Source organism: Onychostoma macrolepis, chromosome 22, assembly GCF_012432095.1.
Source record: "Onychostoma macrolepis isolate SWU-2019 chromosome 22, ASM1243209v1, whole genome shotgun sequence".
Classification (NCBI taxonomy): Eukaryota; Metazoa; Chordata; class Actinopteri; order Cypriniformes; family Cyprinidae; genus Onychostoma; species Onychostoma macrolepis.
Window position 1 is genome coordinate 13309381 of NC_081176.1, and position 6000 is coordinate 13315380.

A 6000-nucleotide genomic window follows, 5' to 3' on the forward strand; every position below is an offset into this window, starting at 1 on the left:
GGGTGAGAATGGCCCACCGGATTGCCAAGCACTCCTTTTCAATGGTGCTGTACATCGTCTCTCTCTTAGAGAGCTTCCGACTGATGTACAGCACCGGCCGCTCCTCATCCTCTATCTCCTGGGACAGAACTGCTCCAGCACCACGCGATCGATGATTTGGTTGACGTCGCCTTCCCCGGCCAACAGCCATCTACGGCACGCGTCCCGGAGCTGTTGAGCCATCACGAAGGGCCGCCCATTTTCCCCGAGCTCCAGCGACCTGAACCGCTGACGGTGCTGCTCGGGGTTTAGGCCGACCCGCTGAAGGATGGCCCGTTTGAGGTCGTTGTAGACCAGGAGGTTCTGAACCGGCAGTTGTTGGGCAGCCGTCTGTGCTTCCCCCGAAAGCAGTGGGATGAGGCGCACCGGCCAGTTCATCTGAGGCCACCCACATACCTCGGCGGTCCTCTCGAAGAGGTCGATAAAGGCCTCCGGATCGTCCTGCGGCCCCATTTTGGATAACGGCATGTGGGCTGGCAGGGCCGGGGCAGGTGGAGAACCCCCAGCCCGAACCTCCCGGTCCATCCAGCTCCGGAACAGCTCGCGGTCCTCCTGTTGCGTCTGGACGAGAGCCCGGAACCGACGTTCCTGGTCCTCCCTCATGTCCAGCAACGCCTGGTGATGTTCCTGGTGGAGGCCCGCGAGCGAGTGGATGACGACCGCAAACGGCAATCCTGACGGAGAGGACATACTGGTGGCGGCGTTCCTACTTCCTTCCCGGGTTTCGGTACCACTGTAGTAAGGTTCGTGTAGTGGAAGGAAGAGGGCGGGGTCAGGTTTCAAGGAGGCTCGTGGATTTATTCAACAAAAACAAAACGAATCACATAACAGCACGTCGCGCTCTCTGCGCTGGCGAAGCCTTCTTTCTTTCGGTTACTCAGTCCTTCTTAGCCTTTCAGCCGCTGTCCTCCACAAGCTCTCCGTCCCGTCTCTCTCACTCTCACACTCCCCAGACGCTCTCTTTTAACCGGTCTCTCCCCGCTCATCACTGCAATCAGACACAGGTGTTATCACTTTGCGCTTGACCCACTTACTCACCGCTCGTCTCCCGAGTCTCTCTCCCGCTGCAGATCCTGCTAAACCACGCCCCCCACGCCACAATATGTTTATTGTAATCAGTTTATTTTACAATATGACCAAATTAACCAAAAGTCATCATAGTTGTATAAGACATGTAAAAAAAAACAAAAAAAACAACAAAAAAAAACAAGGCAAATTTATTTCTAAAGGGTCATAAAAATGAATTAGTTATTGTGCATGCAGTTTTCTTTAATAAATATGCAATGTTTTATTTTAGAAGGTCAGTGTGAAGTAGCTGTAGTAGGAAGAGAGGTATTTACAAAGGTGTGTTGATGAAAGCATATATGGATGGAGGACACTTTTCCAGTTAGAGGGACAAATAGAATGATTCACTGGAAAAGGCAGAAATAGTGGGATTAAGTAAGTTGATGAATGTATATGGGAAGTATTTTGTACGAAATAATGTGTTTATTACTAGAAATGTTAGACAGTACCAGAAATGTTAAGTATATGCACCTGCTTAAGTTGACCAACAGCCTGCGTTATTAGCATGTATCTTGACTACACTTTCCGTAGTGACCTCATTTAGTAGACCAGACGTGGGGTATGGACCCCACATTGGTCTAAAACAGGGGACTGAAGGAGTGGATGCCGAGCTGCCATAACCTTCATATTGATATTAATTATATTATTTCTTGTTTGACTATTAATCAAGTTATGGCAAGAATGAAATGTGTAACCTTATGTGCGCTTATGAGATATTAAAGAATCCTGCTTTATGCTGTACTTCTACTCTCTAAGATGATGACTTCAAAGTGTGTGTGTAAAGAACCATACTGATAAAATTCTAGCTAGGGCTCGGCCTTGAAGTTCTGATAAGTGCTCTGTGTGTATGTGTGTGTGCTGGTAGCTCTCTCTGTGTGTTAGAAGACTGTCTCTGTCAGCTACCGGAAGCTACCAGAAGACACCTATCTTGTATGATCCCTGATCGCTGACGTCTGCCCAATCTGATGGAGATATGTTTGAAGCATTTACGTCCATATGTGGAGATTGTCTAAGTTTATCTAGGTTTTAGAACCTATCAGAATTTTGATGACTTATGCATCGACGCAATTAGCAACCTCTGTTAGGGTATAATTGCTGGTGTTTTTGACATGTACGCAGAGCGGCCTACGAACTCGATTGTGAGTCTTGAAGCTGACTTCTGCTGATGAAACTGCAAATGTTTGATCGAATCTCTTGACTTCTGGTCTTCATTCAACACACCTGGTCCAAGGGTCTTTACTGTAAATTCCCCTACACAACCTTGAAAGTCTTCCCCTTAAATTCCATTCCCACACTGTTCATCCGTTGAGCGCACATAAAAAAGAAAACAACCCACCCTTAAACATCCTTCATCTTTTTTTTTTTTATATAAAAAGCAATTTATCTCTGTCAAACATGTTCAGCTAGGTAAGCAGTCAAGAGTTAAAGTCCACACCAATGTTTCTGGGAAAGTTCAGTAAGACAAAACATAAAGAAACACCAGGGGGCGATGTTTTCAAATCTACCAAAAAGATGCAAGATGTATTATGACAACATGCCAATGATGTCACACAGATGATCTTCAATGGAGATCGAAACTAATGTTTGGAAGATGCATAATCATATAATCATGCTAATCATTATAAACAGCTGCTTATCTGCTTTTCTCACCTTGTAAGCTATATGTTATGACTAGCTTAATTCATTTAATTAGTTCAGGTGGGAATTTGAAGCTTGAATTCCACATGTTAAATTTTACTGAAGGATGATAGCCTATTAACTTGTAGACTAAAAACAGTGGGATTTTGTCCATTCAAATATATCACCCATTTAAAATAAGAAGATGTGAATTATGTAAAGTAAGCTGGGATGCTTACTGTACTTGCGAATAAAATATTCAAACATATTTTCCCTCTACCTTCACTTTTATTTTCCCTCCTGACTGCAACACACAATGCACAAGAGTCAGTCTTGTGAAATTTAGACTGTTGGAACCTCGTCTGTCCCTCACAGATTTGTTTTAATTTGTTTAAATGTAAATATAGCTTCTTCCCTTAACAATGACTTTAGAACTTCCCTTTGGGCACCTATCTGACATTAGCACGAAGAGGACTTTGTTCTCTGAATTATGTTTATTAGGGCCCGAGCACCGAGGTGCGAGGACCCTCTTGGAATTGCTCCGTTTCTTCTTCTTCTTCTTCTTCTTCTACTTCTCCAAAGTGAATCGCATTTTGGAGGGCCTAAACATGCTCCAAAACTCATGAAACTTGTCCCTCAACAGGGGCGTGTGATAAATAGGCTGGCAGCATGCTACAAGCATACTAAAACATGCTAGCAACACTTAGCTAAGTGCTAAAGCATGCTAGTAATGCAGTGAAACAGGAAGTTGCTGTAACTCAGGCATGCAGCGTCCAATCTGCCCCAAATTTTTACAAGTTTGATAAGAGGCCTGTCCTGAACACATATACATTCCCGTATTTGGTTATAGTCATAGCGCCACCTGCTGGCAACAAGAAGTGACATGTTTTAGACTGTGATGCACTATTAGCAACACATTAAAATATGCCATTGTGTGCTAAACATGTTAGCAACATGCTCAAACATGTTAGCAACACTTAGCTAAGTGCTAAAGTATGCTACCCTGATAGCACACGTACATCTCTGAGACGTCTATTTGACGTCTGCATTTACATCTGCAAGACATATTTTTTAGGGTGTTTGCTCATCTGCAATACGTCTATAGGACGTCTCCTTTTAGATGTCAAATAGACATCTATTAGATGTCTTTAAGATGTTTATGATTTAGAATGTATGTAAAACTGACATCTTACAGACGTCTGTCAGACGTTTATAGACAGCAGATGCTTTCCAGATCAAGAGATCTTTAACAGACATCTTGCAGACGTACGTGTGCTATCTGGGTACTAACTCCATCAAAAAGGAAGTTGTTGTAACTCAGGCATACAATGTCCAATCTGCCTCCAACTTCACATGTTTGATTACAGTCCTGGCCTGAAGACATCTACATGCTCACATTCGGTTATAGTGATAGTGCCACCTACTGACAACAGGAAGTGACAGTTTTACACAGTGATGCACTTTTAGCAACACTGTAAATTATGCCATTGTGTGCTAAACATGCTAGAATAATGGTCAAACATGCTAGCAACACTTACTAAGTACTAAAGCATGTTATTAATACCATGACACAGGAAGTTGTTGTAACTCATGCATACAATGTCTTATGTGCCCCAAACTTCACACCTTTTATAATAGTCCTGGCCTAAACACATCAAAAGGCCAATATTCAGTTAAAATTATAGCGCCACCTGCTGGTGACAGGAAATGACTTGTTTCACACTAACTTAAACACACAATGTCTGATCTGCCCCAAACTTGACATATTTGATAAGAGTCCTGGCCTTAACACATCTGAAGGCCAATATTCATTCATAGTGATAGTGCCACCTGTTGGCAACAGGAAATGACTTGTTTTAAACTAACTTAAACATGCAATGTTCAATCTGCACCAAACTTCATATGTTTGATAAATGTGCTGGCCTGAAGACATCTACATGCCAATTTCCAGTTATATACATTGCGCCACCAGCTGGCAGCATGAAATTACTTGTTTCACACTAACTTAAACATGCAATGTCCGATCTGTCCCAAACGTCACACGTTTTATAAGAGTAATGATCTTAGCACATCTTAAGGCCAATATTCAGTTATAAACATACCGCCACCTGCTGGCAATAGGAAATGACTTGTTTTACACTAACTTAAACATGCAATGTCCAATCTGCACAAAACTTCACAAGTTCGATAAGAGTCCGGGCCTGAACACATCTAAAGGCCAAAATCCCATTATAATCATAGCGCCACCTGCTGGCAACAGGAAATGGCTTGTTTTACACTAACTTAAACATGCAATGTTCAATCTGCACCAAACCTCACATGTTTGGTAAGAGTCATGGCCTGAAGACACCTAAAGGCCAATATTCAGTTATAATCATAGCGCCACCTTTTGGCAATAGGAAATGTCATGCTTTATAGTAACTCAAACATACTACTTTCAATCTGCATCAAACTTCATATGTTTGATAAAAGTGCTGCCCTGAAGACATCTACATGCCAATATTCAGTTATAGACATAGCGCCACCAGCTGGCAGCAGGTTTGGCACATATAAATAACTTTGACATATTCCTCTATGTTTGCCTTTTTAAATGCATATTGCTCACCGTTCCCTCTCTCCCTGAAGCAACCGGTCGGCGGTGAGCCCGGGTGCGAGGGCCCATTCATCGCTGCTTGCAGCTTTAATTTGAGTTGTAATTTGAGATGTTCTGGGAAATACCCTGCCCCCACAGACCGTCTGTTTATACTGTACACAGGTGGCAGGAGGGCCATTGTACTGTGTTATGTTTGAATTTATAATTAAAAAAAAAGAGGAAGAGGAAAAAGAGATGCTTTGAAATACTAGTAGGGCGTTAGCTAAATTGAGTGTTTGAATAATATGTTAATAATAAATTGTCACTCCTATGATATTTACAGTTATATATTTTTACTTATTTTGATTTCAGAGGTTACGCATTAGTGCAAGGTATAAAAGTGCGCAAAATAAGTAATTTATCATCAATCATTTAAAACCAACATTTGTCCCTTGTGTCAGCAGTTTAAAAACTTCTACAAAATAAAAAAGTACTTCCAAGGTCAACATTCAGAGGAGGAAGAGACTGTTCAAGCATTCTTACTGTTATTTTTCCCACCTCATTGAAAAAAAAAAAAAACAATTATGAAAGAGATTTTTTCACTGGTGTTTTTATCTCATTAAATAAAATGCTAATTAAAAAAGTTGATTGATTGTATTTTATCTTGGGGGAAAACTTATTTAAACTTAATGGAACAGAAGTCATAA